Genomic DNA, 22,051 nt, shown 5'->3' on the forward strand with positions numbered 1-22,051 from the left:
ACCCTTTTTTAATCTTCTCCCTGAATGCAGAGGGCTTCAGACTGTAGGAAACACCCCTTTGAAAATACATTATTTCCAAGTACGTGAAACAAAAGGCCCATTCCGAGAAGCAGATGTCAACTTTAGAAGCCCGTTCCACAATGCTCTAGGAGTTGAGCTGGTCGCTTGCAAGGCAAGATTGCTAATAATGCTTAGGAAGAAAGATGTAAGAAGCTGTAGCAGGGTCTCCCTCCTTTCTTGCTTTTCTGCTGATGCTCACCCTTGGTGGAGCCTCAGCCAGGTGGGGACCTGACCTACACTGCAGCTGCAGTGCAGTCACACCTGTGCCACCTGCCTTGTTGATTCGGTCCCTGACCCACAGACTTGACTTTAGGGCTTCTGTTCAGGCATGCATGCCACAATGTACTTGGCTAGAGATCATAGGACTGTGGCTTACCCTGCTTACCATCTCCAGAGATGATCTTCACCCTGACTTACTGACAAGACTTCCTAGTTCTTTGTTGGTGAGGTCTTGAGGCTTGCCTTCCTTGCTCTGGCTCTTGCCCCCCCAACTTCCATTCCCTTACAAAACAGCCTGCCCTTGCAATTAGGGAAACTAACGTTTCTTGTATGGTGCTCCATCAGCTCATCTTCAAATGAATTGTGCTTTGACTTGGATCTTTTATCTAATCCCCTCTCCTAGACAGAAGAAACAAACATTCTCAAAAATATTTTGTGGATCTCAGGCAAGGGCTCTATTTCCTGTGAAAGTCACTGGCAGGGTGTTTCTCCATGACTGTTCGCTCCTGATTGACAACTTCTAGCTGTCAATCTGTCTCTTTTCTAGCTTTGGCACCTCTACCTGAACTTCGTGAGGGTACAGGTCATTCAAGGAAAGCCGAAGACGTATACGGAGACTTGAAAATACCTTAATACCTGTCAAACAGTGGCCACCATGTGTCCATAGGATAATATTGTTGATCTCCTGACTATGTTTTGCTCCAAAGCAATCTTCTCATATAGATCTGGGTACATTTTTTGGAGCTACCTTTACTTTGCTCCTGTGTTGTCTCATTTGACATTCACGTTGCGAAAAGTTGGTGTGAATGCCAAAATGACGTTGCCTCCAGCTACTGCTGGGAGATGAAGGGGAAGAGAAGCAGGCTCATGTTTAACCACTAGTAGGTATCATCTCCCATACTCCAAAGGTGATTTTCAGGATCATTTTCATGAATCTTTTGAATCCTGATGTACTATGTGATGTTTGCTCTTTCACTCGTTCCCTCATCCCAAGGTAAGACAAGACACAAGGTAAGTCAAGATAACTTTAATTGTCCTGGTATAGATAAGGCAGCTGATTTCAGGACTTTCTTCGTCTGTTTCTGCACACTGTTGTGAAACGTGCTCTTGGGCCACATCCCCACATGAAGGAATTGGAGGGAACTCTGCATCTCAGGAACTCTGAATATCATCATCTGGAACCTGACGATCCTTGGGTTTTAAATGCTATCATTGAAGATGATCCTCACAGCTGGAAGAACAAGAGTCCATAAAGTTTTTATGGGTGACAACATATTTGTTTTGGCTCTCCTGTAGTTCTTGAGGAAGTCACTCTGCATTTGATTCCAAAGTATCCAAGAATTAAGAATATCAGTTCTCTATCTACTTAGGAAAACTTTGCTTGCTATTTTGGGATTGTACTTGCCAAACTGATGGATTTTAGATTTCTTTCATCTGTCTGCAGGATGTTTTCTTAGCAGACTCATTTGGGTTTTTCCACTGGATAGAAATCTGATATTTGTGTGGAATCTAAATGTGATTTCGATTAGTGTAATAGGAAATCATTTCAGCAATAGCTTCTTGTTTCTTCCTCAACCTCCTCATGCAACAAGCTGTACTTTTCATGATGATTGAACTACTAGTGTAGAAGAGGTGGAAATCAGCACAACCAGCACCATTTATACTAGGTTTTACAGGGCAGGGTCAGACACTGTATGCAACCAAGGGTTTTCCCAGTGTCCCATTCTTTTAGTGTTTTATTTCATAGATGGCATTCATCTTTGGTGCATAGTGGGTATGGAAATGTCTTTATTTTCTTATATGCAGCATAATTTCTCAGAAGGATTTGTCGAGTTTTCCTTTACAGAGAAAAACCCTTTCCATCCTATTAGAAAGGTTACTGGATTTAGCAGTTTGTACTCAGACAGTGTTAGGATTATGACAGTCTTTTCCCTAAGTCACCAGACTCCTCTTCTGGCAGCCCTTTGATATTTGAGGCGTTGCATAGAATCCTGCATGTGATGTACACGTGGATGCTTACTCAAATGAGAGACTACGAGTATGTAGTTTGTCTAGGAATTGTTTCCCTGAAGGATGTTCATGGCCTGTATGCCCTCCTGATTCTCAGAACCACATTTTATGTTTTGTCATATTTTGTTCTTTAAGTCTTTCAGGTTGAGAGAAATCAATTTATATGGTAGGGAAGGGCAGGTGATACGGGCAGGTCAAAATTGTTACTGCTAGGGCTAAAAGGTGCCTGTCCAACCTCAGGTGCTTGAGCCTCTACATACCTGAAAAACCACTCCAAGAGTAAGGACACTGAGACATGTACTTTCCTGTTAGTAACAGTAAGTTTGTTTATTCTTCCAGACTATAAAATGTCTTTATGGAAACCAGTTATGTTTCAGACATGCTACGCAAAATATTCACGTAAATATGCACTGTAAACTGTATTTTGAAATCTGTCAGTTTGTTGGATAGTAACCCATTCAATCTGTGCTACTGTACTATTTTTTAAACCAGAATGTTGAGTAGCAACACTACATTGTGTGTTTGTATAAATCTAAATTATCATGTGAACAGTTGTCCTTATCATCAACAAATGTACTTTTATTAGAAAAAAATAATCTGGTTGGGAGCAGATGCAGTAATAAAGGAAGCAAACTCAAAAATTGCGGCTGCTTTAGCTCTTGATGTAGCTCTGTTTGAAAAGAAGCTTTGTATATGATCATAGCTGAAAGAAAATTTTACATTGTGATAAAAATTGGCTTAACTTTTTAAAAATGCTGTAGTGGTGAAAGTAAACACCCTCCCTGAACTTCCACTCCATGTATTCCCTTATTTCACTGAAATCTGACACTTTTCTTCTAAAGTCGTACCAAAGCCACTGATAAATTCTTTCCAGCCTCCTCCTGTTCTAATGTGTTTTCTGATGATAGAAACTCAAAAACATAAAGCAAGAGGGGAAAAAGGAGAGAGAAAACTAGAATGCGTAGTTTTGAGGATTTACCACTTTTACATTCAGTTCTTACATATTTACTGAAACCAATTTGTGAACTTAATTCGTTCCCTTTAAAAAGAGGGATTTGCTTATAATGAAATGCTTGATTTCCATGAACAGAAGCAGAATAGTGGAATACAACCTATTATGTCTGTTTTCAAAATATAACTTAGTTGAAGGTTTCATTCCAACTTCAGAACGTTTTTGTAAAGTGCAGAAAAAGAAATCTCAAACGTGAAGAGGTGTTTAATCCTTCTCCTTGCTAGGTGGCAGGATCAAGCATACTTAAATCATTCCCAACAGATACCTACCTAACCAGTTCTTCAAAATCTGGAGATTCTGCACCCTCCCTAGGTGATGTGTTGCTGTCAGTCTCATCTTTGATAATATCTTTAATTAATCTTCCCATAATGCAGCCTGGGACTGAATGTAACTGACAGGGGATGTGAATGAGGTCCACTCCCTTCCTCTTCACAGCCTTCTGTGCACCTGAAGATTATCGCCCCCTCTCCCCTCAGGTACCTCTTTGATAGAGCAAACAAGCACAGTTTCTTCCATTGTGGCTTGTAGGCCATGTTTTTTAGATCTCTGATATTTTGTTTTTGTGCTTTCACCAGTTGGTTCAGATAGTTTTCTGTAATGTTAAAACACTTTGGCAGCATTGTTTCTTGTTCAAGTTGGCATTTCAGAGGACCTTGAAATACGGTGTGATACTGCTCTTTAACCTTTGCAATTCTGAACATTTGTTTAAAAATCAAACTCCTGGAGGTCAGATAGAATCAATGATTAAATCCGTTCTGTTCTCTGCCAGTGCTAGACTGGAGCAGACTTCCCTGTTTAATCGATCTGTCACCACCCCATTTTTCATACTTGAATGTAGCTACATAAACCAGCTTACACTTAATTGAGATGCAGAAGATCTTCATTCAAAGACAAGTTCTTTCTACTCACTCCTTGCAACCAAAATCTAGTAGAAATCTGCAGTATTGTAACTCTTCTTACTCCAAAAGTGAGAAAATCACATGTGGCACTTCGGAGTATTACAAATTAAAATGCTTTCCTGTTTTAAATGATTTTAGTACAAGCTAGCTGTCTGTGTAGGGTCCAAGAAAAAAATGGCTGCAAGGCTGACACCCCTTAGCTGATTACTGGGAGGTTGGCAAGATCCCTGAAATCTCGTACCCTGGAGTTGCTGGGGAGTATGTTGTCTTGGCCCTTTTGTAACTTGTCCTGCCTCCCTCTGACTCTGGATCGGGCCTTACTTGCAACTGCTTCTGTCTCTGTATGTTCTTCAGTAGTCTTTTTCTTTTGAGTGTATAGGAAATGTCTACTACCAGTTAACATGTATTTGTGGCTGCTGTGTATTTTAATGAACTAATCATTGCCTTTCTTGCACACTGATATTTATATCCATTGCTTTGGATTTTCTTTTCCTCTAATGAAGTAATGAAATCTGACAGAGCCAAGAGTTGCAGCTGACTTTTCACAGATTCATCACTTTGAATACTCAAAGCCATTCTGTAAATAATTTCACAAAGCATTCCTTTTCCTCTGTCACTGACATTTGAGGCATCTGTAGTCTTTGGATATTTGTGGTAAAAGGCCCTCAAAATGCATTTTATATTCTTAAATATCATTCCATTTCCTTCTTTCATGTCTCTGTGTGCCAATAAATTGGTATCATCTTCCATACCTCTTTCAGTCCCTTGAAAGCAGGGTATTTTCTGCTTTTTTCAAGTATTTCTTCTTCTAAAATACTTTTTTTCTTTTTTAATGTGCAATCTTTCAATGAGACATTCTACCCTATCAAAGCCAGGACTGGTTTACTCTTTGAGAATGTATCAGTTCACTCCTCCTGCTGTATTCCTTTTGTATGATTACTCAGATTATTGCTTGTAAATTGTTGTATCTGATACACTAGTCCTATCCAAACTTCATTCACCTGCCATTTTTTATATAGCCATTCATAGCTATGTAGTGAAAACCTCAAAAATGAAAATCAGTTTCCATGCTACTACACTCTAGATAGTGCAAAGTAGGATAAACTTTTTTGAAAACACTAAAATATGAATGCTAAAGTCAAGTCCCAGTTAATCTCATTGAGGATGAGGAATTGCTCAGGGAGATGAGAGTATTTTTTCCTAGGCAAACACAACGCTAGCAGGAGGCTTCCGTTGCATTCCTGTGGGCTGGGGAAGTGTCATTGTGAAGCACAGTCTGTTACGTGTTCTGATACAACATGAATAGGAGTGCAAATGTAAGCCTTTACGAGGGTCAGGTTCTCAAACCAAGTTCCTTCTTAGTTCTTTATTCTAATCAGAGAAAGCCCATCAGGGGCAGTAAACCTTCATTTAGTCTTGAGCATTGTATGTGAGCATCCCTGCAGGGTTAAAAGAGAATGAAAAAAAAAAAAAAAAAGCAGCAATATTAACTTTAAAAAAGGGAACTATGCTAAAGTCAGGAAACTGAATGAAAACAGCATTTAGGAGACAAACCGAAAACTGAGGAGGTAGGAAGGAGACATGGAGACAATTTAAGCTACTACGTGTGAGTCTTAGAGGACAATTATAATATTTATTTAAAAGATGCTAAACAGCCCCAGAAAGAAAAGTTGTTAAAAAATAAATAAATAGAGAATGTTAGGAATAAAGAGTATAAGTACAGGTACTCTGACACAAGGGAAATGACCATCTAGCCCAATATTTTATTGCTAGACAGTAGCTTATGCCTATGATATGGAAAATGCACTCGTATACATATGGTGGTACTTTTCCAATAATTGGAGAACAAGGAAATCGGTGGTTCAGTTACTTTATGAACCAGAATTGATGATGTTGCATTTAAGTGCTTGATGAATTTTCCATGTATGAATTTGCCTAGTCTATTTTTTGAGACAGTGTAAATTTCTGATGTTCACAAGTTCCGTGGTGTGCTTTTTCAGCTCAACTGCATATGGTGTGAAAAATCATTTCCTTTTGTTTGTTTTAGTCATTGCCTATGTACTTTTATTTGATGCCTCTCAAAAAGGTATATAGCCACTTTAGACTTTTAGGCTTTAGACTCTTTTAAAGTTTCTTCTTCCTTGCTGCTGCCACCATTGGCTTTTTCAAATTTGACCATTACAAATCATCAAATGACTGCTCAAGCAGTAAGGCACAACTAAGTCTCTGTAGCAAGACCCAGTCATGGGTCAAGATGAAGACAAGGAGATAGTTTACCAGTTACTGTCTTGGGCAAAACAGACTCTTAGAATATCCTGAGTTGGAAGGGACCCATAAGGATCATCGAGCCCAACTCCTGGCACCGCACAGGTCTACCCAAAAATTCAGACCATGTGACTAAGTGCACAGTCCAAACACTTCTTAAACTCTGACAGGCTTGGTGCAGTGACTACGTCCTTGGGGAGCCTGTTCCAGTGTGTGACCACCCTCTCAGTGAAGAACCTCTTCCTGATATCCAGCCTCAACCTCCCCTGTCACAGCTTGACACCATTCCAACGGGTCCTGTCCCTGGTCACTAAAGAGAACAGATCAGCCCCTGTCCCTCCACTCCCCCTCGTGAGGAAGCTGTAGACCGCGATGAGGTCTCCCCTCAGCCTCCTCTTCTCCAGGCTGAACAGGCCAAGTGACCTCAGCCGCTCCTCATGTGTCTTCCCCTCTATGCCCTTCACCATCTTTGTGGCCCTCCTCTGGACACTCTCCAATAGTTTCACGTCCTTTCCCCACAACTCAATGTGGGGAAAATTAATTTGTTGCCAACTAACATAGCTTGGGGTAGTGAGAAGCAGAAAAGCTAGACATTAAAGCAACGCCTTTGCTCCCTCCTTTCCCAGGGTCAACTTCTCTCCTTAAGTCCTGCAGCATGGGAGTACAGTGGGGTGGCCAGAAGCTGCTGCTCCTTCCTCTGCAAATTTCCTCTGCTCCAGCTTGGGCTCTCCATGGGTTTTTAGGAGTATCCACCTACTCCAGCGTGGGTGCTCCTCCGGCAGCCATGAACATGTACCCCACCCTGGAGCTGCTCCTCCTCTGACCCTGGTGTTCCCCCTGCTGTTTCCTTCCTGCTCTCCCTGGCTGGCATTTTCTGCCAGCGTTTTCTTTTGTATGTTTTCCCAGAGATGCCACCAGCTTTGATGGTCTCAGCTGTGTCGTGCAATGGGTCTGTTGCAGAGCTGATGACCTCTTCCCACAGGGGCCAACACTGCAGCTCCCCAGCCACCAAAACCCTGCCACCTATGCCCAATACAAGCGTAGTTCTCACCGAAGAGAGGTGGGGAATGTAGTGGCTGAGAACACTAGAGAAAGCTGGGCAGGAGCTCTTGGAGACAGCTGGTGGGCAGGCTGTGTGTGCTGGCCTCCATCTTCTGAGACCTCTCTGCAGCTGTTCACAGTCCACTGGTCTTCTGATTGCAAGGAATAACTTTGTATCATCAGAAAAATTGGTCCTGAGAGTTGTTCCTTTTTTTAAAGCCTGTCATTCTGTGATATTAATTAATGTGACCTTCTCCGATTCGTACCTCAGAATCAATCATTTTTCATCTCTCTGATCTCCTCTTGTAGGTGATGGTAGGAATGACACAACTTCATCTAGTTTTTTGGCTTTCTTTATGCTCTGCATGTTAAAATCTTTTGTTTCCATGCCTCAGAGCAAGTTTCTTCTCTAGAACTTTTTCGCATGCCTTTTAATGACTTTAAAGCTCTTGTCTATTTTCTGTGTTTGGAAAGAATGCCAGTTTTGGAAGACTGCCTTTATCCAATAGGAAATGTGATCCTTGAGAAATGCAGAAATTATAAATGAGATCCTTTAGAATGTCGGAGTAGATCCCAATACCTGCCTTCCATCCCAACTCCATGCTATATGGGGTACTGCAATATTTTGAGTGTGAGAGGACAGGGGGAAAATAGGAGTATAATTTGGCTTTGTTACATTCCCTTTGCTTTATGGCTTTTGGGTATGAGTCAGTCTGTCACAGGTACCTTTAACAGTGCCCTTTACAGCATCGAAGGGAAACCTTGGGCTGCCCAGGGCTGATATGCTGCAACAAATGGGGCTACATTTCTTTTTTTAATTAATTAAAAAAAAAAAAAAAGTCTAGTGCTCACAGGGATTATGTGCAGCTGTAATGCAATCCACGCTGACAACACTCTAAAAACACAATTACAGTAAATAGGTTTAGTCCAGATGACTAACTCCTCATCTGTGATTTTGCAATTTAGAGGCTGCTGGACTAAGTCTGTCTGTGAAAAATGGAATATTTAATAATAGCTCAATTTCTCTCTATGTTTACAAACAAAAATTGGACTGCTAGTCTTCCTTCCTTTTAAGATAACTCTTCCAGGTTGTTTTAAAACTCCTCCTTACATAGTCACCGTATGTTAAGACTGAACATTTGTTTTCTGGTATCATAGGGAAAACAAGTATGTTCAGCTTGTGATCGTAGTTATAAAATAGAAGATGGAAATGTTAGTGTGACTGTTATTGTGACATACAAATACTCTGCAGATATGTCCAAGGATGCCTATTTTTTTATTGTTCTAACAAGATAATATCAGCAAAACCACAAGCTTTTGTTTTACCTCTTATATATTATATATTTATTATTTTTTTTATGTGAAAGACTGCAGTCTGGTGTCGTTCCATTAATGTCTTCCTTTCTAATGAGAGTTGATTGCTTATCTTTTGGGTGTTCTGTGACAGACTTTCTCTCCATTTTGTTCATTTTATGTAAAGCCAATTTTTGTGTATAGCTAATTTTTCTTCCCCATATGTATTTTCCAGAGTTGTTGTAATTTAATGCATGCATCTTCAATGAGTTTGAGGAACAAATGATATGTCATAACCCAATTTAGAATCAGTAGCATATGAATAGCATATTGCCATTAGCTGAAGTCCTGTCTCATTAATTTTTGCATATAAAATGCAATTAAATATTATTGTTGTTAACGTTTTTGTCCAAGCTCTGTGCAAAGATTGTCAGTGATGCTAACAGACTATCATTACAAAGCTGTGCAATGCTATAAATAGAACTTAAAATCAGTAGATATTACTATTAGCTGAATTCCCATTAATTTTTGCATGTAAAATGCAATTAAATATTATTGTTGTTGTCAATGTTTTTGTCCGAGCTCTGTACAAGGATTCTCAGTGATGCCAACAGACTATCATTACAAGGCTGTGCAATGCTATAAATAGATATGCTATAACTTACATAAATCATTGTACCACAGTTTCTCCCTAATTTTCTTCATTCAGTTAAATTTATTATCCAGCCCATCAAAGATATTAGCATGCTGTTGCATAGCATAAATTAACATTTTAAAGATATGACTGGCTGAAGGTGGATTGGTTGACAAGTGTGAATACCGTGAATGAAGATGCACCTAAGAGAAAAGGAAGTGGCAGCACCATAGTTTAATGAATGTGTTTAATGCATCTGGAATGAGAACACACGTATGCAGCAGATGAAGCTCAAAGAACTCTGACATCTCAGTAGAACTGCGGATTTTGGGGGTGCCTTAAAATGCAATTGGATACAGGATCTGCAAAATTCATGATTTATTGTCAGAGGTAGACTTGAAAAGAATCAAGTCAGCTTGATGTTTGTTGAAACTTAGGTAAAAATAAAAAAAAGTGTGGTTTTGAATATGTGTAGGAAAATTGAGCAGCCATCCGTTTTGAGGAAGAGAATGACTTTTCCAGCTTATGGCACAAATGGAGAAGCCATGTGATAAGCCTCTGCTAGTCATAGTGGTGATTTTTAGCGATTTCCAGAAAAAAAAAAAAAAAAAAAAGCATTGCTCTTTATACTAGTAGGAATAAACTAAGTGATCGGAGTCTCAGAGACAAAGTGAAAAATCCAACACTATGGAAATGTCTAAGGGCTTCAGTCCCTCTGGGACCTTACCAATGAGGCAGGATAACTAGACAACTAAACTGTGGGCTGTAGAGAGCCTTGAAAGACAGGGTGGGCTTGTAATAGCTGGAGGGAGCTGAAGGAGCAGCCCCAATATGTGCCACTACTTAAAGCATACTCAAAGTTTTTTTGAAAGAGATTCAATGTCCTTTCAATCCCCAAAACTGCATTGAAATGTGGTCCTTTTCACTGACAATGCTGTTAAAATCAAAGTCTTAATAGCACCAAAGGGTTTTCATCCTCTCCAGGTGTCACCAGATGCCTAAAGTTGACTCTGATCCTGGCAGTGTTATACGGGGTCTCTTAAACCCTGTTTCAGAAAGCTTCAAGTTAATGGTGAATTGATCTGCTAGTTTAGTCAGCGGTATTTTGCAGTTGTATAAACATGTTGACATACCTTTGTGTGTAGAAAGGGCCAACCATTTGGTCTTTGAAAGTACTTGACCAGAGTTCTCTCAAAGAGCTAATGGTACTCATTTCTACATCCTCCTCTTAGCTGTTGAGGCTTCTTTGTCTTCATATCTCCTCTTCAAATAATTTGGTAGTAGAATCACTCTTCAACTTGTGGGAGCTCTTCTGTCATTGCTAGTCACTGTCATTGTCTAGCATCTTGCATTTCTTGCAGTTAGCTCCTGGATTCAAAGAGAGAACTCTTACACTTGTCTTGAGCATAAGCACGGGGTCTACTTACCTCTGTCTTCTTTTAAGTGACTAGCTGCCTGCCTCCCTTTCCAGCCATAGCATGTGAAACTTTCTTTCATATATTAAACACTTTCTCCTAAAATATCACAACTGTTCATTTACTTGCAATGAGACACTTATGTCTTGCTTGAGAAGAAGAATCAGTGAGTAGTGTAACTTTGAAAAATCTAGCTGTCGTTGACAAATTGACTTTATTATTTGTGGAATGCTCATCACTTCAAGTTCTTCAGTACAGTGGTTTATCTTAAATGATGCTGGCATTTCAGCCTGTTAGTATGGGTAGGTAATAAAATACATTTTTAAAAAGAAGCAAGGAAAATAAAATTACTGGTAGAATATGATGCAAGGTTTTCATTCCGTGGAAGTATGTGTTTGAGTTGGTCAGGTGCTTAGCCTAACCTTGATAAATGACTCAGTCTCTTAGTCTGAAAAGCCTATGTATTTAAACAAATATCTCGGCTGCCCTCTGAAAAGGCTTTTATTTTGTGAGGTTAATGTGGCATTGGAAACAGTCCGGCATCAGCTGCTGAGTGAGTACAGTGACAGCTGCTTCTGAGTTAACATGGATGCAGGGTTGTTTACCACTCCATGAGAGATTTAGTTTGCCTTTTGATTTAATTTTGATTTCATGATGTTAGTTTCGGCTTTAAGAAGTTTGAAAAATACTGATTTAAGGCATATTGTCAAATCTATGCCATTTGAACTTGCAAGTTGGTATGCAGTACTTAATATAGTAGTCTATAAAATTCCAAAGCTAGGCATTAGTTCAGGAAGGTATCTCTGGTCATGCCTTAAACAGCCTTAAGTTATGCACTCTTGTAAGTCGTGTTGAGTGAATTTCTGTGGCTATAGATACAGAATGTAAGTGCATGTAAAAATGAATAGTAAAAGTCCTAAGGGACTAGGCTGTGTTGTGTAGCTTGCCCACCTCATCTTCTTGGAATTTAAATGTGAATAATCAAACATAAGAAAGCTACTTTCACTCCACCTTTGAAAGTAAAGTATTAATTTGGTTGATTCTAGACTAACTGGTTGTTATCAATCACAGGGGAAAAAAAGGAAAGAAAGGCATTCAGTGGAACCCATTCTTAATGTTTAATACCTTGTTTTTATGAATGCAAATTGGTAATAGTCATTTAAAATAACTGCAAGAACATTTGAATTTTTCCTTAAATGAAAAGGGACATTGAGTAATTTGAAAAATTAAAATATATATATTTTTGATATCTTTGGAAAAGTAAATTAGCATTGAAAGGAGAAATGTTCCTGTAAGTTTAGAAGCAATGACTAGAAAGAAGCAGAAAGCGTGGTTTTAACTGTGCAGGAATGAACGGATTCATCTTTTTCAGACTAAGCTTGTGTTCTGGAACTATGCCATATGATTCCCTGTAGTAAGCATAATAAATACTTTTTTTATGCTTCTGCATTCATTGTGAAAGAAAAGTGTCCCGTGTTTATGGAAGACTCATTACAGGATTTATCTCAAGGTGAAGTGTGAGAAGAAGAGGTCAAGGAATAAATAGAATAAATAAAATAAGCAGTAATAAATCCTCATATCCATGTATTCATCTGAGAGATATAAAGAAATGTAGGATTGAAACAGCTGAAATGCTGCTGCTACCGCTACGTGTTGCGTGCAGTATCTCCCTCACCAACAGTTGTGGGCAGAGCTCCATGGGGGATCAGGGGACTACAGACTTAGGAACCCCATTTCTGTTTTGGGCTTGTGGGTGGAAGTAGAATATAAAATTAATGCATATTCAGGTGAGGGTGATAAGTAGAAGTAGTGTCAAGACAGCTTTTGTAGAGAAAAAATAAGAATTCTCTGAAGGTTTCAGTGATCCTGTGGGTGAGCATGATGGACTTGCTATTGGCTGCCTAGACTTCTGGAAGTTAAGATCCCTTACAAAAGGATCCTGAGGAAAGTAAGCAGGGGACAGGACAAATGTCTTTGTATGATCAAGTGTTTCAACTTCCTTAGTGCTCCTCTCTGAGAAATTTTAAAAATATATATATTTACAAAAATCTCTCTGTCCCTTTAATTTTCTTCTATGCTCAGATTATTTTTTAAGAAGTAGCTTTCTGCATTTGTCAAAAAGTAAAGATTTGAGTGAAAGTTACTTAACTATAAAATATGCACAGGTCTTAGTCACAAAAATTTGTTGTCGGAGCATGTACCCCCAGTGTGTAGAGGGTTAGTCACAGAAGTGCTTTAGTGTTGCATAGTACGCTACAGTATGGAGGTCTGTCAGCTTTTACAGTGAGCTTTATGCTACTGCAGATAAATCTAGAAATACATTTGATTTGTTTTGATTTCAATTTGTGTATAAAATAAATCCTGAGTATGTAACTTTGCAGATGGTAGCTTATGCACATTTCTAGAAGATGAAAAGAATACTGAAGGAAGAATAATTTTTCTTGAATTCATGAAGTGCAGGAACGCTGCTTTGTTTCTTGCTTTATAGTAGCCAGATAAATTTGTTTGTGAAATAACATGGATATTGAGGGTAGGGCCAATTGTAACTGTATATTCAACAGCAGGCATTTTCCTTGCTTCTTCATAAAAAATGTTTTTGGCTATTGCTTGAAAATAACCGTATTTACTACTACATCTTGCAGTATTGTTTGGGCCCCAAATGCAATGCAGTTTGGGCCCTAACTATTGGGGGCATTTCATACTTCCTCGTTGACCATTAAAAAAAAAAAGCATCAGATTTACTTAACTTAGGTATTTTAAATTTGGCCCGCAGGCACTGCCATTTTTCCTTTCTGTCTAGCGTAAGTAAACCTCCTACATAACGCTGAAGAAACATGATTTGTTGCTAGTCTTCCAGTTCCTTGTGGCTATATTTTATTCCTGTTTACTCCCTTCTTCTGCATTGAAAGTAGAAACATGAAAATAGTGTATTCCATATGTTATCGGATTGCTGTGCCGCTTGAAGGGAAGGTAACTGCTGTTAGGTAGCAGTAACAAACACGTGAATGCAAATGTGAAGTTACAGATGAGGATAGTTAGTTGAAACTAGCATTGGAAGATGTTATCAAAATGTCACCTTTCTTTTAGTTTGAGAGAAAAACAGGCTTTGAAGAAGCCATCCTGTAGGATATGAGGTGACGGGTCTGGATGGCTGTTACTGTGCTGAATGTAAGCAGTGTTGCCCTGCTGGAAGAGCTGTGGGTTCACCGAAGAAGGATGGACCAGCTGCAGTCAAACACTCTTCTGTTTCAGCACACAATTTCAGACTGGAGCCTCTTTCAGCACAAAATCCAGAGCTCCAGGCTTCCTTGGAGACTTCACAAGGAAAAAGATAGAGGAGAATATCAGAGGAACTGATCTCACACCAGCCAGATAAGATGCAGACCTCTATCTGTAAAGTGTTGAATAAGAAATGCCTTATGCAGCTGCAGTGTCATTCCCTGAATAGCAGTTGTTATGAACTAAGAGATGAGCTTTTGCAATGAAAGCTTCTTTTTTTCCAAACATGAAACAACCTTTTGCCCCCAAGTAATTTATAGAACTTGCTTATTGCGTGGACTGCAGTCCTTGCAGGACTTTTGTAGCTGTAAAAGCTTAACCTTGCTTGGATTGCTTAGAGTTTATTCAAATTTTAAAACACCCTTGATATGATGGAGCATGACTCATACAGGCCTTAGAGTGGAATTGCTGGTCTCAAAAAAAAATAAAAATAAAAAATAAAATTGGGTTTTAATTACAGCACAGTTAACTTGTTTAAAATAAGTTAATTCTTCAACCAAGGAAAATTCAGAATTGCTGGCGAAACAGAGGAAACACCAAGACTTGAAAATAAATTTCTCATTGAGTCCTTGCAGGGCAGTTTTCTACAGTCTTCCTCTAGAAAGCCCTTCTAGTTCAACAGCTTCCAGCAGTTTCCAGCATTGAAACAACCTCAGCAAGTCCATTCTGAGTCTCTAGGAAATCCTCCAGTAACCTTCATGCCTGGTTGATAAATATACTCTTCAGAAGTCAGTGGCACTGCATGTGCACTAAAGCACAACTGAAGAGGAAATTGAGTCCCTTAGGCTTATTAATAACAACAGCGTGTAAATAAACTAACAATAGTGTGTTAATACAAATCAAAGAATATATTTTATATCAGTTCTCTCTACAAGAGGCTGAAAACATACAGAAGTATCGGTTAAAAAAAAATCACTAAGATTACGGGAACAGGAGCCAAATATGACAATAAACATCTTGTTATGCTGAAGATTTACATTTTCAATTCTGCCTCCCATTCCAGGAATTATGGTTCTTCTATGCTAAATAGTCAGCATGTGCCTGTATTGCTGAAGTTTCAGTGGTAAACAATAAATTACAATCCTGTGAATTACATGGTAAAATTTTGACAAGTATTACATATAATTGGAAAACGATGTCTTCAAAATTATCTTCTGTTTTCCTTTCATTTTATCAGTTTGAGCAGTACAAAATCCTCCTTGTCAACATGTTTTTCTGGTGGATAGATGTATTAAACCATGTTTAAACTTTTCAAAATTGATCACTTTAAGTAAAGGGAAGGAGTATATTGATGGTGTATGCTGGAAGTTATCAGAAAGGGATTCTAGATAAAGAATTCACAAACCATTTCCAGATTTCTCAAAAGACTGGAAGTTATTTAAGTGCATTGATTATAGCACAGATTTAATTCATCAATAGCATATTCATCATTAGAAATAATGCTGCTCAACTCAACCAGCTGCAGCTTTGGTATTTGTTTTTACAGCATGTGTGTATGTATTGCAGTTGTACTAGATCTTTGAAGGTCTCTTCTAACTGAACTATTCAATATTTAATTCCTATTCTCAAACACGCAAAATCTGGCATCCACGTGTAAGTCAGGGTTTTGAAGGAACAGTAATAACCTGCAACTGGGAAGAATTAGACCCGTTTGAAATTCCTCAGTATGTGAAGCTTTTAGCTTTCCATGATCCTGGGCCTGGTCCCACAGAATAACAGGATGGGGCCCGACTTTCCCTGTGTCGAAGGACACACAGGGGACATCTCAGCTGGGTTGTGCCTTCCATGAAAGAGAAGCAGGGAACGCAGTGGCCCTTGTGCCAGAGCCTGGGGTCTAGGTGTTGTGGTTTAACCCAACCGGCAGCTAAACACCACACAGCCGTTCGCTCACCCTCCCCCCTTCCTCTCTGGGATGGGGGAGAGAAATGGGAAAGTGAAGCCTGTGGGTTGAGTTAAAGACAGTTTATTAAGACAGGAAAATAATAATAATAATAATAATAATAATAATGATAATAGTACTACTACTAGTAATGTGTACAGAACAAGTGATGCACAATGCAATTGCTCACCACCCGCTGACCGATGCCCAGCCTATTCCCGAGCAGCCGGCCCCCCCACCCCGGCCAGCCACCCCTATATATTGTTTAGCATGACGCCAGATGGTATGGAATACCCCTTTGGCCAGTTTGGGTCAGCTGTCCTGGGTCTGTCCCCTCCCAGCTCCTGCTGCACCCCTAGCCTGCTCGCTGGCAGGACAGAGCGAGAAGCCGAAAAGTCCTTGGCCTGGTGTAAACACTGCTCTGCAACAATTAAAACATCAGCATGTTATCAGCGCTCTTCTCATCCTAATCCAAAACATAGCACCCTACCAGCTACTTGGAGGAAAATTAACTCTGTCCTAACTGAAACCAGGACAGTAGGGAATTCACCTGAGCACTGCAGAGAGAGAAAATCTGCTCACAGATGAGTGTTCTCCCTTTGGGTTAGAAGAGAGGTCTCTTTTGGCAGAGGACTGTTTGAACACAGGGTCACTCACAGAGCATGTTGTCTAACCCATGGATCTTCAGATAAAACGTGAAAATTTCTACATCTGATGACCTGTTTTCTGCAGCATTGGTAGCTGTGAATCTCTAATGAGCTCCTGTTGGCAGCGGCAAGTAGTGGGGATGCAGTGGTGTTGGGGGGGTGGGTGTCAGAAATTGCTGTGTGACAGTCAAAGCTGGATCCAGCTGCCACGGGGAACATGAAAGCAGCTGTGGAAAAAAAGACTGTGTGTGGAAAAACTTAGCCATTGCATGCTGAAACTTTATCCAGCCAGAGACACTCAGTCCCCCTGCCCAAACACAGAAAGAAACAAGCAGCTGGCGGAGACTGGGGATGAGCTCTTAGGCATGGGGGGCCCTTTGCATCAAAAGGAGTACCTACACCCTGCTTGTCCCAAAGGACAGCACACACCAGAGGGGGGACACTGAGGGCAAGGGTAGCAGAATCCATTAAGCAAAGAACAGCAGAAGTGATTAAGCACGGAGTGGCAGAAAAAAAACATCCCAGATACAACCTTGATTTCCTATATCACCTGTCACCTTGTCACAGGAATAAGGAAAATTGGGACTGGGAAGCAGGGAGGATAGATATTTGTGTATTTGTCTTGGTGTTTATTTTGTATGTTTTGTGGTTTTTTTTTTTTCCCTCCAAAAACCTGAATCAGTGATGGAAGGTTTGTGTTTGTTTGCAATAAATTAATTCAATTAAAATTCCCTGTCTGTTTTACCCACAACAAGTTCCCAAGCAAATAAAGGTGCCTCCTCGTGTCACAGAGCTAAGCCTCTGGTGGTTTTCAGTACAGAACTGTAGGCAATGCTCCTTTCTGCTCATTTCCTGCCTGTGTGTCCTCCCCTCTCAGCTCTAATTTTTCAGTCTGTTTTTTAGGATTCAGATTTTCTCTGTGCATTGCACACAGTCCTAGTGTCTGACTTCTTGGGATCTACTTTCTCTTGGTGACAAAGCACTTGAAAGTTAGGCATTTACCACCTCGGTCTTTCTGTGGATTAAGCCCAAAGCTTCTCTCTGCATCTTTAAATGCCTAAAACACCTCTGAAAACTACTGTATAAAACCCTTTGGGAACTGTGCATGCAGTAACATTGTAAATGTTACTTAGGAGCTTTAGAAAATAAAATGAAGGTAATTCTGAAAGCTTTAACCCTTGCTATTATTTACAGAACTTAAATTCTTTTGAGAAGTTAGGCCTCGTAATAAATGTTTACGAATAGCTTTTTGTATATCTGCTGTACTGTAAGTTGCTATTTTTTTTTCCTTGTAAGGTTCATCAAAATTAAGAGATTTTGTGTGTGTGTTTATTTTCCAGTGGGAACATAGTTTTTCATTTAAAACTTTATTTGTTTAGTAAGTAGTAAGTACAATTTTTTAAGAGCTGCTGAGAGATTTCTACAGGATATAAATGATGTGAATAAACAAAACAGAAACTTTTATTCCCAACTTAAAGATATAATGCAAATCAGTACTGTTACCTTTTATTTAGATCATTGTAAGGAAACAGAAGGTCTGCTTTATAAATGCAGTAGCAGAGTATAGCCTCTGGAGATCTGCCTCTTCTATGGTTTCGTCTTAGGGTGAGTCAGCTTTTTGTTCCTCAAGGCTAGGAAGTGAGCCTTGAATGAACAGTGACGCTTACTGTGCTGCTCAGTAAAAAGGTGTTAAAAGATACAGCTTACATCAGTAAAATTTATCATCACTGTTTCACAAGAAGTAGGACAGACAGATTTTAATGTAGGCTTCCTTTTCATTTGTATTTGAATGAAATAACTTTTATTTGAATTAATTTTTGCTTGAATTAACTTTTCCCTGCATTTAAAGTAAGCCATTGTATGGGCCAAACTGATTGTCATCTACCTCTGCTCCTGATTAATCCAATGAAAAGACTTGAGATTTTTTGATTCGTTTTCATTGCTATCTGGCCCTACTTCTGACTGCTCATCTGACCCATTTTGAAGTGTTTATGAGCCCACAGCAGGCATGGTTGGGTGACTGATGCTTGTTTTTGATCCTTCTGTGTGGTAACTTATGTTTGATCACACAAATGTCTGGGGCCCGTATGGCATCTGGTAAAATATTGGATAATTACCAGTGAAATACAGAAGGAAATTCATTCTTCCATGCTTAATTGGTATTCTGCAAGCAGGCTGCTAAAACGTTAGCATCAGAAGTCCCAGCTTTGGGACTACAAAGTCCGAGGTGAAAACAACCTGTTTCATGCTACCTAATAGAGTGTGGAGGAGCTATGTTGTTGGTGTACTTCAAACATGATTCTGCTACTTAAGTGGAAGGTTGTTCTGTAGAAATACTTTTTGCTTTGAATTTGATGCTTTCAACAACAACGTTTGACTTTAAACTGGGCAGCTGAACAGGAGACCTCTGTCTGTGGGGAAATGGCTGCATAGACACCTTCATACTTTTTTTTTTTTTTTTAATTTCTAACTAAAAATAAAATAAAGCTGTTCTCATCAAAATGTTAATTGAGTTTTATTTGGAGTTAAAAGGCTTTGTTGTCTAAAAGGTGGAGGGGAGGCAGAACTGAAGTATAGCTTGAATACTTCAACTGTTGCTATTATATTTGAAAAGGCAAAGAAAGAGAATGTGGGTGTCTAATATTTGGTATTAATACGTTGTTGACAACCATTTATAAAGACATTTTCACCACAGCATTTGAACTCTCTAGCTGAAAACTTACAGACATGCCAGGGCTAATAAACTTCATGGAGTAACAAATTCATCTTAAGCTGCTACTTCAGCTTGTCCCACTGTCAGTGTGTATGCTTGTAACTTCCCCATGTGAACATGCCAGCCTCAGGTACTGTGGAAGTTTCTTGTAATTATATACCTGTGCAACATCTGGTGCACCCTATTCCTTGACTATCACCTTTGCCTACTAGGTTAAGAAAGCAAAACTATATATATTTAGTATGTGTGCTTCCTAAATTAAGAAAGTGACTTGATGAGGAAAGAACTGAATACAATGAAAATAAGGAATAAAATTCCTTGGTCATCAAGGGGTTGGCCTAGTGCCTGTAGAAGGCATTTTGCTTCTCTTTTTGGCATTGATTCAGGCTCTAAACGCAGTTGCAGTTGACAGCTGAGCATACTTTAGTATAAACACCTATTTACTAACTTAGTGTTAGGTAGTAGTTAGTTTTGGAGTGTTTTTTAACAGTGAAAAGGTATGTATGTATATACATATATATATACACACACATATATACATATATACATATAGATACATATATATATATATATACCTTTGGCAAAGAAATCAAAGTAACTATTGCTCTGAGTTTTCAATGGCTTTTTGCCTCTTGGATTGCACAGAAATTGTGTATAAGATACGGCATTTCTTTCTGAAACGTGACTGTGAATTCAAGTAAGACACTGTGTGCGCTGCACTATGCTTATGCCAGATTCGTAATACTTTACCATTATTAAAGACTGACATAGTAATGACTATGTTAATCTCATCAAACACATTATTTGAAGAATGCTCCCTCTGGACATTCAGCAGTGGTCTTGAGATATTAAAACCTTAAAGCAAGACTTAACAGGATCAGGCTGAAACAAACCTTGAAATCGTGTCGATTTATTAAGCAGCTGTGGCTATGTACGTCCTTATGTTCTGTTTTTACTCTATTGTTTTGCTGTTTGCTGACTTGGAACAAGCAGCACATATGCTTGTATTCTGAAGGTACAGTGAGCCTCATCTGAAAAATTAGTCATAGAGAGCGTTCGTATGCAAATGGTAATTTATGCATAAACATTAAGCATCCCATAAGTTCCTTGAAGGAATTTGTCTTTGCCAAATATGTGGTGAGCCTCTGCATTTAAATGAGGTTTCAGACCCATCCACTGAAACTGTTGCGGAAAGCAGTGTTTTCAGATAGCTTCAGGGGTATTTGAAGATGAAGGTGACCAGCTGGATGTTAACTACGCAGACATAGAGCTATTCAGCAGCAAATGACCTGGGCATGTTGAGCATGCAGAATTGTGCATATTTAGTGTGAAAATCAATACGTCCATTCCTAACAAAAGCCAGGGCTGGTGCAGGGTCAGTGCAGGGAGGGTAGCCCCTTCCTGATGGTGGCCCCAGGGAGAAGCTCCCAGGCTGCGCCATCACCTTGTCTGTGTATGGCCATGAGCCCCTTCTTCCAGACCCTGGCCTGTGGCCGCCTTGCTGGGGTGGCCTCGTCCCTGCTGCTGTGGGCTTGTCAGGAGGTGGCTGGCTGCTCTTCCTGGGCCTCACACTGGCCCCGACCCGTTCCTGGCTCCCTCATGGCCATGTCTTGTCACCATGGACTGGCCTGGTGATCTGGGCCCTCGGCTGCCACCTCGGCCTGACATGTTCGCCTGGACATGGGGATGGTCCCCTAGCCAGGGTCTGGTCCTGATGGCACCCTTCGCTCCTGGCTCCCTTCTTGCTAGAGTGGCTAAGGCCTTCTGCTCCCAGGTACCTGCTGTGCGTCCTCTGCAAAGAAACAGCTGTGTTGGACCTTGCTTTCCTTGGCTGGTGAAGTAGAGAGGAGCAAGGGGACGGTGCTCTCGTTCAGCTTATGTGTTTTAATTTTCTGGTTTTAATTTTCTAGTTCGTGGTGTCTCTAGCCTTGAAATTTCACCTAGAGGATCATGAAGAAAGTCTTACAATGCAATGTTTGGGGATTTGAGAAAAACTTTTCCACAGGAAGAAAAAAATACATAGATGAACGTTATTAGCAATGGGGAGCCCTTTAGGAGTGTGTTAATTAATAGATTAGAGTTCATAATTCTGTAATCAGAAAAGATGTCAGCTTTGGCTTAAAGTCTGTACTAGCCATGAGTGACAGGAAAAGCAGCAATTAGATATGTAAAAAAAAAAAAAAAAAGTTCAATATTATGAATGCTATGATATGTAGGGAAAAATCCTTGCCTGTTTTTGTCAAGGCCAGGACCAGTTTTAAAAGTATTCCAAGGGAAAAAAAAAAAAGAACACCACAGAACACCACCACACTATCCTAACCAAAGGAATGGACTGCAGCTAGGTAGGAAGATTAAAAACAATCAATTTGAAATTAAAGATTCTGCTATGATGATTCTGTATTTGTAAATAAATAGAAGGAGGTACTCAAGTTTGCAGAAAGTCAAGTTACATAACAGTGTTTTTCAGTTTTTAATGGGGAACAGGTTAGGTTTAAATAACTTCCCAGAAGTAGTACATTTCGGCAAGATTTTTGATGTAATGACACTGGACATCTTGGTTAAAAAATGCTGAAACTGCTCCCCGTTAAAAGAGCCCTGTCTAATGGATTTTGAATGGTGTAACTGTAAATTGTCAATGGAAATGTTCAATGGGTGGGCATGTGCGTAGTGTTCTGCAAGAACCAG

The 22,051-nt window shown here is 39.7% G+C and overlaps 1 protein-coding gene across 4 annotated transcripts in view; it reads left to right on the forward strand.

Annotated features, from left to right (window-relative positions):
* ADCY2 (adenylate cyclase 2) overlaps positions 1 to 22,051 on the forward strand; it is a 219,193-nt gene that overhangs the window by 112,075 nt on the left and 85,067 nt on the right. The window lies entirely within an intron of this gene.

The sequence above is a fragment of the Anser anser genome (assembly GCF_964211835.1).
Source record: "Anser anser genome assembly, chromosome: 2".
In the NCBI taxonomy this organism is placed as follows: Eukaryota; Metazoa; Chordata; class Aves; order Anseriformes; family Anatidae; genus Anser; species Anser anser.